Source organism: Cervus canadensis, chromosome 23, assembly GCF_019320065.1.
Source record: "Cervus canadensis isolate Bull #8, Minnesota chromosome 23, ASM1932006v1, whole genome shotgun sequence".
Taxonomy (NCBI): domain Eukaryota; kingdom Metazoa; phylum Chordata; class Mammalia; order Artiodactyla; family Cervidae; genus Cervus; species Cervus canadensis.
This window is the reverse complement of record NC_057408.1, coordinates 10,559,254-10,581,177: the sequence shown is the minus strand read 5'-3', so window position 1 is coordinate 10,581,177 and position 21,924 is coordinate 10,559,254. Positions and strand designations below refer to the sequence as shown.

The window sequence follows — 21,924 nt, the reverse complement described above, 5'->3', positions numbered from 1 at the left end:
CAGCCCTGGTATTTTTCTATGAAAATGGTGAACAGAAGGAATATATGTGCTCAGAGGAATAGCGTTTTATGCCAAACATCAATCAACCCGGCTTTAGAAGCCTATTTATAATACTGTGGGAGATCTGGACAGTGCGCTTGACACTGTGAGGACCAATCCATGGCATTAGATAGTGAACAATCAAAGTCTTCACAAATAATTAAAACTCTGTTTGAAAATGGAGATGTTTGCCACAGCTTTTCCGTGTATGCACGACATCATCGATATTCAAGAGTGTAAATATTGACTAGTTATTGCTGGTAGCCAGAAGGAGCAAAATCCCCCTTGAAATAATAATGTGGAGTGTGTGTATATAACATATACATATGTATGCACACACATATGCATAGAGATGTTAAATATATAGTCATATAGGGAGAGAAAATATAGATTTCACTTTATATGACAGTTGAATAGCTATACTTTAAACAACCCATGTTCACTGCCAGTACAGTTCTCGTGTGAGTGTGTATGTGTGTGTGTGTGCTATGCAAAGAAGACGCAAAAATATTTCTGAAATGTTGTATCTGTGATTTTTTTTTCCTTAACATGAAAATGAGAGATATTAGAAAGTGCACCTTTTACCTTAAAAAAAAAAATTTCTCCATTGTTTAAATTGGGACCCAGGACTATGTGATTTTAGAGCTTGCAGGGACAGAATTAATAATCTTGTCTAGTTTTCCTAATATTTTAAGCCCACCTTAAATCCTTTTGGGGTGGAGGCAAAGCACAACTAATACATAAATTAAAATCCTGGAAATGGCTCCTTAATTTGACAATTTTTCATGTAAGAGACATGGGATTTAAGAATTTTTTAAGATTAAAAAAAATCCCTCAGGATTATTATTTCACTTTACTCATTGAACAGAGCACTCCTTAAATAAATCGGCGCACTTGGGTAGCGTGATGATACAGAAGAAACAAGAGCCATTACCATCCGGTTCAGGGCCAGGAGTAACATACACCGGAGGTTTTGGAGACCAGGGAAGGGGCTGTCCGCAAGAGGAGCTCATTTCGGGGTGCAAACAAAAAGTGCAGAAAGAGTTAGGAGAGCAATTTGTGCAGGTGAGAACTGTCAGGAAAGAGGTGCGCCTCACTCTAAAGTAGACACTGGGAATTCCGCTGGAGGTCCAGTGGCTAAGACTCCGTGCTCCCAACTCAGGGGGCCCCAGTTCAATCCCTGGCTGGGGAACTAGATCCCACAAGCCGAAACTAAGCATTCGCATACAGCATCTAAAGATCCTGCATGCTGCAACTGAGACCAGCACAGCCAAACAGATAAATAAGTACTTTTTAAAATGCAGGCACTGGATGGCTTGGAGGCAGGGAGGAGGAAAGCAGCCAAACAAGAGGAAGAGCCCAGCAAAGGGGAGTGAGCCTGGTGCGTTGGGAGAAATAAAAGCCAGAGAGGAGAATGCATTTAAGATCATAAAGAATTGATAGATCAATAAAAGCTTGCCACCGTCTTCTGAGTTGGGCTTCAGGGCTCCGTGATTAAGCTCGGAATAAAGGAGAAGCCCAGGAGCCGCCAGGAGAGCTGGGGTCTTCAGGTCCATTTTCGGCTTGGTAAGACCCTCATGCAGCCAGAATCACACACAGAAAACTAAATGCACCCAAAGCTCTGCCTTGACTTACGAGGTCAATGAATCTTAATAATCTATTTTCATGAACACTGAAGTTTGTCCCTTAGCTAATCTAACCAGTTCTCAGTAGGGATTATATTCCTACATCTTTTATACTCCCCATAAGTAGAAGTGTTAGTCGCTCAGTTGTGTTTGATTCTTTGCGAACCCCTGGACTATATAGCCTGCCAGGCTCCTCTGTCCATGGAATTCTCCAGGCAAGAATACCAAAGTAGGCAGTCATTCCCTTCTCCAGGGGATCTTCCCAACCCAGGGATTGAACCCAGGTCTCCCGCATTGCAGGTGGATTCTTTACCATCTGAGCCAGCAGGGAAGCCTTATACTCCCCATCAGTTCAGTCAGTCAGTTCAGTCGCTCAGTCGTGTCTGACTCTGCAACCCCATGAATCGAAGCACGCCAGGCCTCCCTGTCCATTCCCAACTCCCAGAGTCTACTCAGACTCACGTCCATTGAGTCGGTGATGCCATCCAGCCATCTCATCCTCTGTCGTCCCCTTCTCCTCTTGCCCCCAATCCCTCCCAGCATCAGGGTCTTTTCCAGTGAGTCAACTCTTCACATGAGGTGGCCAAAATATTGGAGTTTCAGCCTCAGCATCAGTCCTTCCAATGAACACCCACGACTGATTTCCCTTAGGACGGACTGGTTGGATCTCCTTGCAGTCCAAGGGACTCTCAAGAGTCTTCTCCAGCACCATAGTTCAAAAGCATCAATTCTTAGGCGCTCAGCTTTCTTCACAGTCCAACTCTCACATCCATACGTGACCACTGGAAAAACCATAGCCTTGACTAGATGCACTTTGTTGGCAAAGTAATGTCTCTGCTTTTTAATATGCTGTCTAGGTTGGTCATAACTTTCCTTCCAAGGAGTAAGTGTCTTTAAATTTCTTGGCTGCAATCACCATCTGCAGTGATTTTGGAGCCCCCCAAAATTAAGTCTGCCACTGTTTCCACTGTTTCCCCATCTATTTCCCATGAGGTGATGGGACCAGATGCCATGATCTTAGTTTTCTGAATGTTGAGCTTCAAGCCAACTTTTCCACTCTCCTCTTTCACTTTCATCAAGAGGCTTTTTAGTTTCTCTTCACTTTCTGCCATAAGGGTGGTGTCATCGGCGTATCTGAGGTTATTGATATTTCTCCCCGAAATCTTGATTCCAGCTTGTGCTTCTTCCAGCCCAGTGTTTCTCATACTCCCCATAGTGTGGACCAAATGCAGGACTAATTAAACACACGTTGACAAATTGTTGAAGGCCACTGTGATGGATTTATCCAGTAGACCGCATGGAACTGCCTCCACCACCTTTACTGGCAACCAGAGCCCTCGGAGGTCTCTGACTTCAGGTGCTTAAAAAGTTCTTAAAAGTAAGGACATTACTGGGATTGGAGACATGGTCTAGAATTAAAGGACTTACTGATCAAGGTGGTTTGCACCAGAGCCCCATGATATCTTTGTGATATCTACTTGCGTGCACAAACACACACACAAATTAGTGTGTGAAAATTATTCATCCAAAAAGAGAACAATCCTGGACAAAAAAGTAATCCAATTTGATTCCAAGAGCAATCCCATCTACAGCTGCCAAATTCCCACTTCAAGTTGTGCTATGACAAGGCATGGATTCTCTTCCAACTCTTGACAGAAATGACATTACCTAACAAAGGCAGGTCTACAAGGACAGTGTGACATAAAGGGTCTAAGAGAATCCAAGCCTGGAGACCTTGATGTAGACTCTGAAATGTTCGGCCAGTGAGCGGGGAAGCGGGCCACTTACAAAGAAATAACCCAGATCATTGACTTTTCCTTCTGCTTGTGTAGACGGGTGCTCCTGACAATTCTTTTCAATCCGCCTGAATACAGACGAGCACCAGGGGGAGCTCACACATCTTCCTTCTTTTCCTCCCCCTCTCAGAAGGTTGCCCTGGCATCCTAGGGAAACGGTGGGTCGGAACAACATATACGAAATAATTCAGTCACGCACACACACAGGTGATTTATCCTGTAGAAAATAGTCTAGCTTCTTTCGGAGGGCTCTGCAGTCCATTCCTCATACTGGCTCCCCTAAAGTCAGCGTTCAGTTGTCTCAGCTGCCTTTGAGAGGTGGCTTCTTAAAAACTCTCCAGTCAGAAAAACATCCCTAAGCTGCTCCCATGTCTCCCTTAAAAGAGAGAGAGAGAGAAAGAGGCAAAGAAGGTGGGGGAGAAGGAGAGAAAGAGATTCTGCTTCCTTGCAATCTGAAATGACATTTTTTTTTAAAGAACACTTCAATTTTAATCACAGTGGAGGGTAATGGAACGGATTTGGGCCTTTGGTTTTCCACATTGATCAATGCGATTGATTTTTTTTTTTTTTTTTTTGGTATTTTAAAGATGAGAACTAGTTGCCTTTCTCTCCCCCTCTCTCTCTTTTTCAGTCTCCCTCCCTCCAGGACTGAAAACATGAAAGGAGGAGAAGTTCAAAATACACAAAAGACACAATTAAATATTCTACTATCAGTATGAGCGGAGAGAATCAATGGCACAAAGGATCTTACAGGACTAACCTGTAATCCTTGCAGGACAGACCTGTCATCCTCAGGTCTGACTCCCCGATTCCGTGTTTGTGACACAGGCAGACACTGAGTGTGGAGAGCCCCATGCCCCAGCTGGTGAGAGGGAGAGAGAAAGACGCCCTGCTTCTGACACTTAACTGCACAGAAAATGCTCTTTACTCACCGCTTAAAAGAAAATGATATCTTTCTAATCCTACATTTCAAATCTACAGATCGCAAAAGCATTAGCGATCCCTGCAAGATCCTTCACGAGGTCATCTCACCAACCCTCTACTTGAAGGCAGGTGAGATAAAAATGATTTAAATTTTACTTTACAGATGAAGTATAGTTGAGATTCAGAGAAGAAAATGAAGAGCCTGGGGTCATGCAGTGGAACGACTTTTGTCAGTAAATTAAAAACCCACTCAGCATCCCCCTGTAAAACTGTAAGTTAACATTTTTTTTTAACATGCCAGGTCCAAACTTGGAACCATCCACAACCTTAAAGAGGAAAGAAAAGAAGGAATCATACGGAATGCAGAAAAGTTACAAACTGAGGCAGCTAACACCTGGGGGAAACGCTGCGATTGATCAAAGATCCTATCAAATTGGAGATGTCTCGCGGGTGGGAGGCGGCGGAACCGCGCGGAAAGCGCGGGACCAGCGGAGGAGCCGGCGCCTTCCGGGTGCCCCGCGAGTTGCGCCGCAGCGCGATCGGCGGACAAGGCCCGGCCAGGCAGTCGCACGGAGCGCCCGGGCGGAGGCACAGCGGGGCGAGGCCGGCGGCGGGAACCGGGCGGGGCGACCGGCGGCCGCGAGGACCGGGCGGGGCGACCGGCGGCCGCGAGGACCGCGCTCCGAGCCCGACTTGCGCGAAGACCGCGTGGCGCTAGGCCGGCGCCCCGGGAGCGCGCGGGGCGCACGTAAGGGACGCACCCGCCGCGGCGCGGGGCTGCGGACACCGTCGGCCGGGTGGGGTCAGGGGTGCCCGCCCCCGCGCCCGCCCCGACCCCCACGGCCGGCGGAACCCGCCCGGCCCCCGCCGCCGAGCCGGTGCAGACCACGCGAGCAGATGGCGCAGACGCAGCCCGCGGAGGAAGGCTCGGGCCGCGAGGTGCCAGTCCGAGGCCCTCCGTCGGTTTGGACGGAGGGCTGGCGACAGAGGGGCCGGGGCTTTAATCGCCACAGTCGCCCCGGGTGTGGTTGACTTCTTTTTTTTTTTTTTTTTCTGTCCACCAGGGTCGAAACACCCGAGATTTAATTGCCTGCGACTCACGTGTCGGTGCGGCAGCTTCCCTGCGACTTCGGGGCGGGAGGCCGAGCACCTGTGCGCCGCGCCTCTCGCGGGGACAGCTGCGCGCATCCCTCGGCCCGCCGACCGCACCATCTGACCTGCCCGGAACGAAATCCGAGCCTCGGAACTCGACCGGCCCCGCGCACCTCCCTTCTCAGATAAATCTCGTGGGAGACGATCGTTCCTCTCCACTCAGAGATTATTTAGGGAGATGTCCTGGGCGGGATAGGTAGACATATGACGGCCCAAGGAAGATATGTGAAACGTTAAATTGTAGACACTTAAGCACCAACTGTCTAGAGCCCTGAAGGAAAGGGAGAAAGAAAAAAAAAAAAAGATGATCCATCATCAGAAACTTCCAGAGCCCCTGGGACTTTCTAAATCAGTGGATGTACTAACCAGGAAGTGTGGGAAGATTTCTGAACACAATTCATATTCCTTAAGCGCGGGAAGTGGGAGTTCCATCTCTCTTCCAGCTATAAAATCTTAGGTTCCTTATTCCTTGGTTTCGACCACCAGGAAGAGATTCCTTATCATCAAGTCAGCAAAAGCATTTCCATTAAATATTACTGGGTGGGAAATATTTCGTTCCCCCGGCTCACTGTATCATAATCACCATAAACATTTCTGTGATCCTCGATGTTTAATACTGGGCCTGCTTTCCGCGGAGCTGGGGCCAGGTGTTAAACGGCCCCACAGCACCTTGCCCTTGTGCAGAGAAGGGATTCCTACAGCTGCTGCTGACAGAGGATGACTAGGAAGTTGGTTAGGAAAAGCATGTTTTTCTTTTTTCTTCCTTTCAAGCTACCCTTTTGCCAAACATTCTTTCTTTGGCCACCAAAAGAAGATCATTTAATTGATAACTTTGAAGGCCTCCTTTCTCTGCCACTCTGGGTTTTTTGGTTGTTGTTGCTTGGTGGGGAGGGTTTTGGGGGGGAGACAAAGAGGGGCTAAAGTGAAAAGGGAACTGGAAAAGAGATTTGTGTCTGGCTTTATCCAAACCCTGTTAGGTCTTGTATTTCACGTGATGTGGAATGGAGAGGTTGCAGTAAGTACACGATTGGAAAAGAAGGTCTCTTGGAAAAGAATTAAGGGGTAGGAATTTAGTATCCTGGAGGAAAAAAAAAAAGGTTAAGAAAACCTTCAGGAGGACACAGTGACTGTTACACAGAGAAAATATCAAGATACAAAGGAGAGGGGGGAGTGGAGTGAGGAAGTGAACCTTCCTGGGCCACCTATCTATCCAGAACTTCACTGGCATTATCTCATTTAATTCTTTCCACAGCTTTAGGAGAAGGGTATGAGTTTTAATCCAATCCTCCTTTTCCAGAGGAGAAATCTGTAGCAGTGACCCAAGGTAAGTTGCCTGAGGGCCTATAGCTAGTGAGGAGCAGAATTACAGTTGATTAAGGGGTAAGGAAGAATTTCTTGAGAATTAGTGTTTTCAAATCTTGATTAGTTACAGAGAGAAATGGGACATTAATAACCTTCTGGGATGACCTTTAGATTCCAGGGGGGAAATGATGTTAAGAAAGACAAGCCCATGAATGTTCTTGTTTCCCCATTATGTGGCTTCAGGGAAGGTGTGACAATTTGAGACAACTCAGTGCTGCCCAAATCCATAGTAAGGTTCTTTTCAACTAATGGATCTATTAGCTATAATTAAGCACATGTCCTCCTTCTTTAGGAAATTCCTACTATTCCGAGGAGCAAACTGTAAAGCGTTAGACTCTTTCTAATTTAAGAACAATTGGAATTTTAGTTGGGAAACAGATAAAACTATCTGTAAAATCGAATTTTAAAAGCTTAGAAAAGGGTCCTGAGAGTCCAGAGTGCTGGCCCCAACTGCGGATCGGCACGGCTCTTGAATCAACCTAAGCTGTGTGTGAACGTGAGCTCTGGCTAGCTGTGAACCACAAGCGGTTTTCTTAGCCTCTCTGGGCATCAGCATCCTCCTCCGTAAAATGAGGCAAATAAACCTTTGCAAGGTTATCGTGAGGCTAAAATAAAGTATTATGGGCGAAAGCCTTTAACAGGATGCCTGGTATAGAGTAGATGCTCAGAAGCGTTAGCGTAGCTTAGTGTGATTAAAGCATGTGAGAGCAGATTTTGAGAGGGTGGGAACACACCAGACGTGGGGCTGCGGAAAGGAAGTGCCACTAACTTCAGCTCCTTGACAAATCTGCCTGGGGCTGGCTCTGGGGGAAAGACTTGGGTTGTCACTCCTGTGTGAATCTACTGAGACTCTGGGAAGGGGACAGATAACTATAAAAGCAAGCCAGGGAGGTCTGAGAAGGTGGAGACTGATTATGAAAAGCTTGGAGCAAGTTTTTTCCACGTCGTAAATCGTCTTGATCTTGAGATCAAACAATACTTTCAGAAACTGCAAGAAATGAAGACTGAAACAAAATGCCACTGTGAAATTTTTACACTAGTTAGTAATGATGGCATAAGGGAAAAATGTTTGTGTTCTTACTTAAACCTTGAGCAGTTAAGGACATTTTATTCTTCAGTTTTTTAACAGAGATATTTTAAACATTTTTGTAAAAACTAATTATATACAGTTTTTGCCTAGTTATTATTTACTACTGCTCTGCAAAAAAAAGGGGGGGGTATTACTTTGGGTTTGAATAGAACTGTGAAATTCTTCTTTAAAGAATGTTACAAAACAATTCATCAATATGGTTTCCTCTGATATTTTCTGCCAGGTAAAATCTATAATTCTAGAGATTTTTCTTTTAAAATAATGATGTCTTTTCTGATTATGAAAGTAACACATGCTCATTGTAGACAGTATAAAATGAGAGAATACACTATAAAGAAGAAAATAAGTATTTATTCCCACCAATAAGAGAGTTAACCACTGTTGATACTTTGGTGTTTTCCTGCCAGTCTTGTTACCTTTTTTTAATAACCTTAGCTGGGACTATTGTTTATAAAATTTTACATTCTGCTTTTTCTACTTATTTTCCCCATGTCACTGAAAATCATTTGTTACTTCATTTTTTAGTTGTTTTTATTTCTTATTATTATTTATTGAAATAGATTTACAATGTTGTGTTAGTTTCAGGTTAGTTTCACAGCAAAGTGATCATATACACAAAATATAATATATATACACATGTATATACACATATATATGTATACATGTATACATATACATATATATACACACACTTCTTTTTCAGAGTCTTTCTTTTTCTCGGGTATTACAAAATATTAAGTATAGTTCCCTGTGTTATACAGTAGGTTCTTGTTGGTTATCTCTTTCATACAGAATAGTGTGTATATGTTAATCCCAAACTCCTAATTTACTTCATTTTTAATGACTGCTAATTTTGCATCCTACCAGTGTAACCTACCTCTCTTGCTGAATGTTTGTAGATTCTGGTTTCTGCTATTGTAAATTATGCTAAAATGAAAATCTGTGTGCATAAATCTTTGAGTTGAAGACTATTTTGTAGGGTAGACTTCTATATTTAGAACTACTAGATCCATATATATAAATCTTTTTTAAGGCTCTTAAAATATATGATCAAATTGATTTTTAGGAGCAGTTACAGAAATTTTCAGTCTCAGCAGCAACACCTGAGGAATGCTGCCTCCTGAAAATGTCCCTAGTAACGACTAGTATCATTGCCCAAAAAATCTTTTCTAATGTGATAAGTTTGTTGTTCTATTTTCATTTATTTGGGACTACTGTCATTAAAGAGCTTTTTCAGATTTCCCCAGCCATTTCCTCTTCTGTGAATTGCCTATTAATGTCCTTTGCCCATTTTTCTATTGAGACCTTAATGCTTTTATAACCTCTTTATATAAACCCTTTATACCAGTCCTTTATTGTAATTGTGGGGAACAGTCTCCTCCCCATTTTACTCTTTGCATCTTAATTTTATGATTTTTGAGACATAAAAATTTACATTTTTATTTAGATAAATGTATCATGCATTTCTTGATGGTTATTTCCTTTGTTTTCTGTTGCTGTACAGAAAATCAGGTCATCACCTATTTTCTTTCTACTTCTATTTTTATATATTTTTAAAAATATTTAATACTTTACTGCTTCTGTAATTTATTGTGCTGGGAGATGAATATATGATGTTTTCCCCCTAATATTAGGCCGATTTTCCAGTACCATCAGTTCAACATCCATCCCTTTCCCTTTGATTCACTGTGAGTCTGCGTCAAAGACCTCTTTTGATTAATACAGATACGGAGATGCTAGTCAGAATAGAGTAGTAAACTGCCAGGACTCCAGGGGCACCAATCAATGGGAACAGACACCAATTATCATGAGCTTCAGGTTTGGCCAGTGATGTATCCCAGCGGAGGACCAGCCCTACAAAAAAGACCTTTGAAACTCCCACATGAACAACAACAGCAAAAAGTTTCCTTTCAAAGAATTGAATTGATCTTCTTTAACTTTTCTCTTTTTAACTTTTTTATTATGGAAAATTTCAAACACACACAAAAGTGAAAGGAGTAGTGTAATAAAATCCCCGTGAATCCATCTGTTAGTTTCAAGAATTATCAACACATGGCCAATCTGGTCTCACGTATTATCATTCTCTTGCCCCTTGTCCATTTTTTTTTTTTAAATACAGGAAGTCCTTGTTGGTAATTTACTGTAAATATAGCGGTGTGTACATGTCCATCCCAAGCTCCCAAAATATCCCTCCCCTCTTTGTTTAACAGGTTTAAGACTGTTGTGTGACTTTCATTTGGAATGCTTGTAGTTTAAACTAACCTAACCCCACTGTGTTCATTCAACACAGCCTCTACTATGGCAGACACTATTTTAGAATGTCTCTCTCTCTAGTCTATTATTGTCAAAAAATGCCCTGAACTCAGTGAAATTCATCAGTAGTAGTATCAATTTCCTGGGTTGTTTTTTTTTTTTTTTTTAATGACAGATCTTTCTCCCTCCATCAAAATAACTGTCACTGTTTTTTGAGATATGATCTTGGTCAGCTCACTCTCTTCTAATATGACACAAATCACATTTGCCAGTCATTTGGTTAGCTTATTTAAAAGGTTGACAAACTTGGGTCGTTCCTTTGCCCATCTGTTCCCACAGTTCGCTCCTTAAAGAATTTGATATTTGCCACTTTTGAAGTGGATTCACATTTCTTGTCTGGATTTTCTTTTTCATGATAACTCTAACGGAAGACTGTCCCAGTTTTATATTCTACCTTTCCTTTTGCTTTAAAATAATTTAAATAGCTTCCAGAGAAACTGATGCAGAAATTTGATTTTTATCAAACTTTCTGTGCAGTTAGGGCTATTGAACTTTCTGAAATTAAGGAAGGAAACCAGATTTTGTGATTTCCCCCAACATACCCTGTGCTCAGTCACTCAGTCGTGTCTGACTCTTGGCAACCCTGTGGACTGTATGTAGCTCACCAGGCTCCTCTGTCCACGGGGATTCTCTAGGCAAGAAGACTGGAGTGGGTTGCCATGCCCTCCTCCAGGGGATCTTCCCAACTGGGGATTGAAACCAGGTCTTCTGCATTGCAGGCAGATTCTTTACCGTCTATTAAACTCCATTACTGCGTAAGAATGAGACGGCAATAGGACAGTTGTTGTCATAAAGGAAGACTTGTTGCTTTACTCAAGCCCACACAGAGGAGACAAGGAGGTGAGGGAATCATGATCCAGCCAGGATCTGACATCTGGGATGACGTGCTCCCTGGAGGAGGACAAAGGCCTGACTTTGGAGAGGCGTCCAGAGCATCACAGGATAGAACAAGTGGGGAGGAATTCAAGGGGCAGTTAGGACCACAGGGTTTGGCAAGTGAATGCCAACCATGAGGCTGCCAACAGGGCAAGACTCTCTCAGAAAGAAGGATAGGACAGAATCAAGTATCCTCACCATGGGGCATGGGAGAGAAACAGTCCCTGAAGTGTCTGAAAATAGACCCAAAATGAGTTTTTTTTTAAAAAAGTGATCCAGTAAACAAAGATTAACCAGACTGCATCTTCTGCCACTAGATAAAATGGTGATTCAAGGTAAAAATTTTAATTTAGTAGAGAAATAGATGGCAACCCACTCCAGCATTCTTGCCTGGAGAATCCCATGGACTGTAGCCTACAAGGCTCCTCTGTCCATGGGGTCGCTGAGAGTCGGACACGACTTAGCAACTAAAGCACCACCACCAGAGACATAGACGTTGGACACTTCTTACCATCCTGGTTATGACAGAGACACGAGGACAGGCCCTGGGCATGGGCATTCTTGTGGAGTGTAAGCCTTCCTGTGTTCCATAGCGTGTCTCCAGGACTGGACTCCTGCCATGCCCTGAGCAGGGAACCTGCTCTTGCCAGAGACTGAGCCCTTTCCCAAAGCTTATTCCAAAAATAGCATGTCAGCTACAGTCACGGAGCAGTCACTTGCCTCTCTCTAATCATCCCCTTGAAAGTCTGAATGCCCCCTTCCCCAGACTGGATTCCTTTGGAGTTAAACACTGGCCTTGATTCAACTTGAGTGTACCATTCTTCATTCAACACCATGGTTCAGACTTCTAGCTACTTTCACTTTCAAAAGAGAAAGCTGCCAAGAAGGGGGTTAGAACCCTAATGTTAAAAAAAAATTGTTTTCAGGCATCCCCAGCGACGGTGGATTTGTGTTGATATACAATATAGTCAGCCCCTGGTGCCTTTCTGGATGACTGGGCCCAGTCATTTGTACCAGCTTCCGACCCCTTTTAACAACCTCATGCCACTTGTGAAAACACACCACATCCTCTCTACAGAGTATAGTGTGGCATCTTTAGTCCCACAGATATAGACTGTGGAAGGACTGTTATTGTGCTCTGTTCCACACAATGTAATATTACATTTTATCCTTAAGCAGCTTTAGCATTTGTTGACTTTGAGCTTGTGGTTCACTATGAACCCCGGGTCTTTCTCACAAGAAGAGTTGTGAAGTTTTATTTCCTGGACCTTGTACTTCTGTAAACTTTCCAATATTTATTCAATTATTTCAAAAACTATTATTTTGTCTCTGATCATAAGGCCATATATGCTTACTGTAGAAAAACTAGCAACAGAAAAACATAAAGAGAAAAATAAAAATAAGTCATCCATCTGTCCAGAGATACCTTGTTCACATTTTAATATACTATATTTCCTTTCAACATCTTCACTTGCATACATCTTTTTAACATTTTCAAATATACTGCATATATTACGGGGTAGTCTACTTCTTCAATTAACAATATATCACATTAGTACATATTCTCCTAAAGAATCACTGTGTTTGTTTAGAATTTTAGGCCAAAAATTCCCTTTCTAGGAAATTACCTAATAGATAACTATTGTATAGCAAAGATTTAGCAACAAAGAAATTTACTGCAGTGTCATTTATAATAAGGAAAAATTGGAATAACACAAAATATTAAAAAAGACTGAGTAAATATCCATCTATACCACAGAGCTATTATTTTTAAAAGGATATTCTATAAAATGGAAAAGTTTTCTTAAGGATTCCTAAGAGGAAAAGCAAACTATATGGCTGTATGTATAGCATGATTTAATTTTTAAACAAAATGAAATTCTATTTAAAAAGATTAAATGACACAACAGATACTACAACAGAAGTTATAATGGTTGTATCTGGCTGATGGAATTATGGGTGATTTTAGTTTTGTTTAATTTTGAGGCTATTTTTCAAATGTCAAATGATGTGTATGTATCATACATATAATATTAAAAATAAATTTGTATTCACTATTTTAACATAATATTTCACCAGTAAGGTATCGTAATTTATTTAATTCCCTCAAGCTTGTTCATACAGGAAGTTTATAATTGAATAATGCCATATTGAATTAAAAATACCACCTTCACCTCTGGAGATGAAGGAGGGCAAAGGCATGAGGAGAAGGATATACAGAGAGTTTCACCTCTTTTTTTTTTAACTTTTTATTTTGCATTGGAGTATAGTTAATTCTAAATGAAATCAACCCTGAAGAGTCACTGGAAAGACTGATGCGGAAGCTGAAATACTCTGGCCACCTGATGCAAAGAGCCGACTCATTGGAAAAGACCTTGATGCTGGGAAAGACTGAGGGCAGGAAGAGAAGGGGGCAATAAGGGATGAGATGATTGGATGGCATCACCAACTCAGTGGACATGACTTTGAGCAAATTCTGGAAGATAGTGAAGCCTGGAGTGCTGCAATACATGGGGTTGCAAAGAGTCGGACGTAGCTCAGCCACTGAACAGCGATAGCCAGTTAATGTTGTGATAGTTTCAGGTGAACGGCAAAGGGACTCAGCCAAATGACTGTACTGATAGCAATTTATTTCTTCATCAGCAGATAAAGAATGGATGTTGGGTACATGGGTGTTCACTGCATTAATCTTCATGCCTTCTGTATCTTTTAAATGCTTCATAATAAATTTTAAAAATAATACTACAGTAAGCAATTCATACATTCATATATATTTGATTCTTTCTTTGGAATGATTTGCTAAAAATAGAACTCCTAGGTATAAATGAGAAAACATATTTAAATTTTTTGATATATACTGCTTTACTGTCCTCCAGGAAGTCTGAAACAATTTATTTTCCCACTAGAAGCATACAAGTAATTGTTTCACCTTGCCCTTGCCAACAATGCCATCAGCATTTTTTAAATCTTTGCAAAATTAGGTAAAAACAGGTTGTATCTCCCTATTGTATTAGCTTGAGTTCTTTTGATTGGCAAAGAGAAAAACATTTTCACCTTAATTGGTCATTTGTCTTTCGTTTTCAAATATATTGTCTTGCCCATTTTAATTTTGGCTAGGCACCTAATAATTAACCTTTATATAGTAAGAATATTTTTCCAAGCTGGTAATCTGCTTTTTATTTGTGCTTATGGTATTTTGATGTTTGGAATTTTTACTTTTTATATAATATAAATTATATAAAATTTTCTTTTGTGATTTTTTTCCTTTACCTAAATATTTAGAGTGGCTCTATCTTCTATAAAGTCAAATACACACTTATTTACAATTTTTTTCTAGTTTATTGTTTTCTTACGTTTTACTCTTATTTAACTTACTCTTATTTACCTCTCTGTGCTATCCATGAGTATGGTGCAAAGCTCTAACTAAATTTTTACCAAAATAACTGGATCAAAATATTCCAGTCCCCCATCCCGTTTTTAAAATAATGTATATTTTCCTCATTGGTGTGAAGTGCCCTTTTATCAGTTACTAACCACTAGAGACTATTTCTTGGCTTTTTGTTCCATATACTTATCTGTCTCTCTTTGAAGACCTCACCCTGCTACTTTATTTATTCTACCTTTATGATGTATTTTGATCTCTTGTAGGTCAAGTCCCTTTCAAAATCCTCCTTTTTCCAATTTTCCTTGGTTAAATTTCAGATTTCAAATCTTTCACATGAAATTTCAAATCATTTTGTACATTTCCAAAATAGTCTATTTTTGTTTGAAGGGCATTAATTATATATTTGGGCTTCCCAGGTCAAGCAGTGGTAAATGCAGGAGACACAGAGATGCAGGTTCTATCCTTGGGCCAGGAAGATCCCTTAGAGAAGAAAATAGCAACCCACTCCCATATTCTTGCCTGGGAAATTCCATGGACAGAGAAGCCAGGCGGGCTACAGGTGGTGGCAAACAGTCACGACCGAGCACACTGGCATGCAACTCTATATATGAACTTGGAAATAATGGGAATCTATATGATATTTATCCTTCCAGTTTAGAAATAGAACTCTCCATTTACTCCAATTTCATGAATTGCTTTTCAGTTGTTTTATAATTTTCTTCATATATGTCCTATAAGTTTATAATAAAATTTACTTCTAGATATATGAAACTTTAACACATTATAAAACGGGCATTTCTATAAGTATCAGAAAAATGCCTAAACACTGAGGTAGGGAAAAACATGTATTCATCTCATACCACTCATGAATGCAAAACTCAAATGAATTTAGCATTAAACGAAAAAAATGAAGAAGAAGGAAAGGATACTACAAGAAAATATATGAAGAGGTATTTTAATCTGATTGTAGGGAAGACTTTTTATAACATGACACAAAGGTTACAAATCACAGAGTAGAAAAACTGGAATAAATTTTAAACCTACAAATTTTTAAAACTAAGAGAAAACACACTAAAAACAATAGTAACAGGTAAATAGCAAACTGAGGCAATTATCTTTAATGTGGAAAGTATTTCTGCAAATCAGCAAGATAGGACAAAACAGGACAAGAAAATGCAACAATGGAAAAAGGGGTGGAAAATAGCCAAAAGGCATTTGAAAGATAATTTTACTTATAAAGAAATACTATTAAAACTACAATTAAAAACTACTTCCCTTCTATCATCTCATTATTAAAGGCTTTGTTTTTTTAAATCATAATCACCAGGATCAGGCAAACTTATGAAAAAACAGGCACTTCCACACACTGCCAGGAGATGTGAATTGACACTGCCTTCTGGTTGGACAAATGGTCAGATTTAACCAAATGGAATAAGCGTGTGAGTGCATGTGGATCTACCAATCCCATTTTTAAAAATTATAAGTAGGAACTGTCCTCAGAGATGTACAAAGATGTTTACTGCACTACTGTCTGTAAACTTACTGCAGCACTGCTTTTCATTTTGAAGAATGAAAACCAAGGAAAAAAAAAAAGCCTGAGTCAAGAGAGAAGACAAACTGGACTATGATATTAAACCATCTTTGCATTTTCAATAATTCCTATTCTGGTCAATATTCCTTTACTAAACTACTGGATTAAATTTGTTGGTATTTTATTTGGTAAACTTCCTCACCTGTACTTAAAACTGAGATTGGTTATCATTTTTAGACTTGTTTTAATAGAAAATCAAGATGACATTCATTTTGGTGATTTCACTTTGTTAGTTTTTGTCCTATTTCAGCCTGTTAAGATGGCAAAGTTTATTGTTTGGGTGGGTGGTTGCTCGATTGGTGTTGGAGGTAAAACAGCACTGCGCTTAGCCCCTCCAAAAAATTAATATTCCCCAGCTTCTCTTTCAGCTAAGTGACTAAGTTAAAGCCCATGAGTTAAAAGTGAAAGTGTGTAGAAGCTTCTAGGATGACTTTTTAAAGGAAACTAAAGCAGCTGGGAGGTATACTCATTTTCCCTTTATTTGTCTTTCTTCCGCTTGCCTAAAACATGAACGTTGTGGTTGAAGCTCCAGCCGTCACCTTGAGAATGGAAAGCAAAATGGTCCGTGTGTACGTGCAAAGTCACTTCAGTCGTGTCCGACTCTGTGTGACCGGCCCTATGGACACAGAAAAATAGAAGGGAGCCCCAGTCCTCGATGACTGTGGAGACACGTCTTAGTACTTCTTGCACAGGTGCAATGCTTCTGAGCTTTTGTTTGGCTTTCTATAATGTTCACTCTCTCTCTCTGTCTTATGTCGTCTGGAAATTTGATAGGCATATCTTCTGTGGCCCAGTTTAATTTTTATTTCTCCAGGTTAATCCATTACATAATATCCTTTGGATATAATTATTTAACTATTAATTCCATTGATTATATCATTACCCATCCAACATTTCTATATATTTTCCACCAAGATGGAAAGATAGTCTGCCAACTGTCTTGCTAAAAAAGTAAAGGTACCTTCTTCTTTTTGTTGTTTAGTCACTAAGTCAAATCCGACTCTTGACGACCCCATGGACTGTAGCCCACCAGGCTACTCTCTCCGTGGGATTTCCCAGGCAAGAATACTGGAGTGGGTGGTCATTTCCTTCTCCAGGGGATCTTCCAGACCCAGGGAACTCAAGTCTCCGCTTGGCAGGTGGATTTTTTTACCCTTTTTACCCTTGAATCTCCTGGAAAGCCCATTAGTGAAACTCTCCCTGTCTACCCACAGTATAATAAGGAATTTTTCTGGGCATTGTCAAAGCCCTTGGAATCTCTTGAGCCACAGGAGTGTCCTTGTTATGCTAATGAGGTCAACTCAGCAGACCTCCAGATAGCTTCAGGATGAGGGCGGGTCACCAGAAAGACTGACCACACAACTGGCCTTTTTTGTGCTTTGGGGTTTAAGAGGGAGATTCTTCTAACACACGCTATCCTCACTTAATTTAAGAAGATAGCATTATGTTAAAAAGAGTGGGGATGATTCTATGGGCAGCAGAGTACGTTGTTATGTCACACACACATATTTTTAGGAAGGACCAAGATACCACCGAAAGTACAGCCTGCGGAGGAAAGGGTGGAGCTGGTCTCCTTCACCCAAGCGTTCCTGGCTGTGTGAGGGGAAGAGCTATTTCAGAACTCGCTGATGGTGGCGTCCTTTTGTTCCACCAGTCTCACCAAGGACCTCTGTCAGACTGCCAAGGAATAAAGACGGTAACCACAAATCTAAACGAGCTTTCTAGAAAGCTGGTGTTGGCGGAGGAGGTAACCATCAGATCTCAGTGGAAGCACTGAGACTGAGGAAGGAGCAGAGAACATCCCAGAGGCTAAGAGCTTGCAGCTGACCCATGTCCCCTGACCACGACCATCAGATCCGTCCACTGCAGAGCAGTCTGCTGAAGACAGAGAACCACCAGGCCAGTCCCTGGAGTCATGGAAAAGGAAAAGGCAAGTCCCCAAGGAAGCCGGTGTGGCTCAATTGGTAAAGAATCCGGCTGCAATGCAGGAAGCCTGGATTTGATCCCTGGGTCAGGAGGATCCCCTGGAGAAGGGCATGTCAACCCACTCCAGTCTTCTTGCCTGGAGAATCCCGGACAGAGGAGGCTGGGAGGCGACAGTCCGTGGGGTTGCAAACAGTCGGACACCACTGAGCGACTAACACTTTTGCTTTCAGGGTTGTATTTGTAAGCACGGTGAGCTCTCCTAAGAGGGGGGAGTTTGACATTTCTGAAGGATCTCCGGAATTCCTCCAGTCACACAGGAGGACGAGCTGGGGAAACAGTGAGACCCAGGGAAACAGGTTGCAGTTGTTAAGAGTATCTAAAACAGCTGGGCTTCCCTCCATCTGAGCTACTGTACAGAAGAATCCAGTCAACTCCATCTCAATCAGTCAATGGAGCCTACAGCAGCTCAAAGGAAATATTCTTTTTATGAACATATAAAAGACGACAATTATTCCAAAGTTAATTCAAGGATTCACACACATACCAGTAATTAACTGGATGATTTTTCTTTTCTTTTTTTTTTTTTTTTCCCTTTGCAAGGTCTGAAATTTTCACACAAGATTGCAAGTTATTAAGTCAAACCTCTGTTGACATCCAGGAATTAATTGCAGGGCCCCCAAGTGAAACATACTACCTAATGACGTGAACTTGAAGTCAAGCTGCAGTTTAACCTACAAACAGGAAATGGTTAGAAATCAAAGCATTGATTGCTGGCAGCTATTAAGTCATCTCTCTCTCCTGAGAATTTCCTTAGACTATATCCTCCTAGCCCTGTCTAGGTGGTATTTGAATTATAATTCATTCTTTGTAAATTAGAGGATAATTGCTTTACAATATTGTGTTGGTTTCTTCTATGAAAGTGAAAGTCGCTCAGTTCTGATCCGACTCTTTGCGACCCCATGGACTATAAAGTCCATGGAATTTTCCAGGACAGAACACTGGAGTGGGTAGCCGTTCCCTTCTCCAGGGAATCTTCCCAACCCAGGGACTGAACCCAGGTCTCCGGCATTACATCAACATGAATCAGCCACAGATGTACATATGTCCCCTCCCTTTTGAACCTCTCTCCCACCTCCAACTCCATCCCACCCCTCGTTCTCATCTCCTCACTCATGCCTTATTAAGGGAGCACATTAAGGGCAGATCCCTGAACTGAATGTCCTTGTATCCCCTTTCAGGTGAGGAGTCCAAATTGTTTACAACCAACAGAATATAGCATCTTTTGGTTCACTGGACATTTATCAGTGTTGGCCATGTTTATATGAGATCAACACATCTCTCAACACAGTCAGCAAAAAAATTAAGTCTAATCATTTTATATGGACCACATATCCAACTCAAACGATGTCGTTTCTTTCACTTATCAACTATTTCTATTGTGACTAGGCTTTTATTAAACTGGATTCTTTAAAATGCACATCAGACTTTCTCAGTGATAGTAAATCAGTTTGAGAGCTTTTATTGATAGCGATCACTATTCTATGCTTTTATTGATAGTGGTCATTATTCTATTTTTATAGAAGGGGAAAGATCGCTGCAGGACGGTGGCTTTATTGGGCTATTCACAAAATAACTTTAACTTTATTTCTATATCATCCATCTGGTTAAACATAGCCATTCAAGGTCTCCCAAGCTCCTTTTGTTTTTTTGTTTGTTTTATAAGATTTTTTTAAATGTGGGCCATTTTTAAAGTCTTTATTGAATTTGTTACTATATTGGTTCTGTTTTATGTTTTGGTTTTTTGAGGCCACAAGGCATGTGGGATCTTAACTCCCCAACCAGGGATCAAACCTACACCCCCTGCACTGGAAGGCAAAGTCTTAACCACTGGACCACCAGGGAAGTCCCCGCCAAGCTCTTTTTGACCTGGGCATTGTGGTCACCAGGATTCCACAGCATGGTATGTCTTCCCACCCTCCGAGACCAATTTCAAGTTCCACCTACATGAAACCCCTCTCCCCCTACTCCAGACTACACTAAGTTGTCCCTTCCCTGAAATCTTGATCAGTTCTCTTACTGTTCCATGCTATGGTTGATGCTGGAGTAGGAAATGGCAACCCACTCCAGTATTCTTACCTGGAAAATCCCACGGACAGAGGAGTCTGATGGGCTACAGTCCATAGGGTCGCCAAGAGTTGGATACAACTGAGCAATTGAGTGTGAGCATGGCTGATGTTGTCTCCCCAAATGGATCATAAAACTTTCTGGTACCAATCTGCTGCACATCCTAGCAAAACACCGGACTTCCTTTGGTGGTGGTGGTGGTTTAGTCCCTAAGCCGTGTCCGACTCTTGCGACCCCATGGACTTGTAGCCAGACGGGCTTCTTTGTCCGTGGGACTTTCCAGGCAAGAATACCCGAGTGGGTTGCCGGACTCCCTTCAGTGCCCCCCAAATGTCTGTCCGTTGACTGGGGAGTTCACAAGCCACCAGTACACAGCTGACTCAGGAGAAGACTGAAAAGCAGCAGGCAGACCTCAGAGCTGGTCAAATGCAAATTCAATCTAAACCTTTACGTTTCTTTAAAACTGAGCACCCCAGGGGCTCTTCCTTGGTGGTCCAGTGGTTAAGAGAGGGACTCCAGTCCGATCCCTGATTGGGAAACTAAAGATCCCATATGCCGTGGAGTGACTAAGCCTGCGCCCATGACTGAGCCTGTGCGCCATAACTAGGCAGTCCACGAGTGATCTCCTGTGCCAACACGAAGACCCAACGCAGCCAAACAAATTTTTTTTTTTTTTTTAATGAGCACCCCAGTGTCTGGCCCTGGAGCCAGGAGATGGTTCTGCTGAGCCTCAGAATCCAGGATGTGAGTGCTTTTTTGGCTTTCCTAGGATGTAACTGGGAAGATGGAGGACAGTGTGCCCTTAATACACTCCACAGCCTATTGATTTTATATGTCATCAATGTATATTGTATGTCTACACCATTACCGGGAGAAGCAGGAGGTGCGTGTAGTTATACCGCGGCTGCAGCCCGTCGTCCCATGCTGGGCCCTATGGGAAGCCACTGATTCCTACACTTGGAGCTGGGACAATGCAACTTAATCAGACTGACAGGAAGCAGGCAGCAATTACAGTGTGCGGCTACATCTGCTGGGTTCCACTTCACTGAAGGAAGAGTTATCTCAATTTTAATGTACATCCCTTTTTCATGTTTCATTTAACCTCTGCTGTATTATTAAACACATCAAAATATAATGACACTCGTTAAAGAAGAAAAAGAGGACGGTTGGGATATTTGGGCCTGGATCTCCTATATTTGTAACTTAATTGTATCATTTTTGCTTCTCTTCAGCATCTCCCCCTGGTGAATAACTAATTCAGGATATAGGTATTTAAATAGCGAGCTGGGAACTGGCTGTTTAAACACCTACATCAACACGGGGTTGAGCTACAGTGAAATGTCCCTCAATCATTTGTCTGTTTTTACTACTGAGTGTTTCTCTTTTCAAAAACATTCTTTCGCAATGTGTCAAAATAGCTAGTTTATCCATTACTGCAGCGCACATAAACTGCTTTTAAAGCCGCGCAATGAAATTCCCCAGGAATGTATTAGGAATATGACTCACGAGACCTTTAGAACTTAAACTAGCAGGTTGCTTGTGAGCTGGCTTACCCTAAAAACAGCCAGAGCCCCATCAACCAGCCAAGCTTGCTGACCTGAGATGTAGGACCCATTAAACCATTCATTTCTGCAAGACAAATGTGATAACACAACAGGCTGAGCTGCTTATCTCAAAGGTTGTTGCTTTTTCCTTTCCACTTTGATTCTTTGACCCCCTAT

General features: G+C 41.7%; 1 long non-coding RNA gene across 1 annotated transcript in view; it reads right to left on the bottom strand.

Moving 5' to 3' along the window:
* LOC122425404 overlaps positions 1–5,587 on the bottom strand; it is an 85,006-nt gene extending 79,419 nt beyond the window's left edge. The window contains exon 1 of the long non-coding RNA XR_006264836.1: positions 5,486–5,587. This is a non-coding gene — a long non-coding RNA (uncharacterized LOC122425404). The remainder of the gene's footprint in view (positions 1–5,485) is intronic.
* Between the last annotated feature and the right edge of the window lie 16,337 nt (positions 5,588–21,924).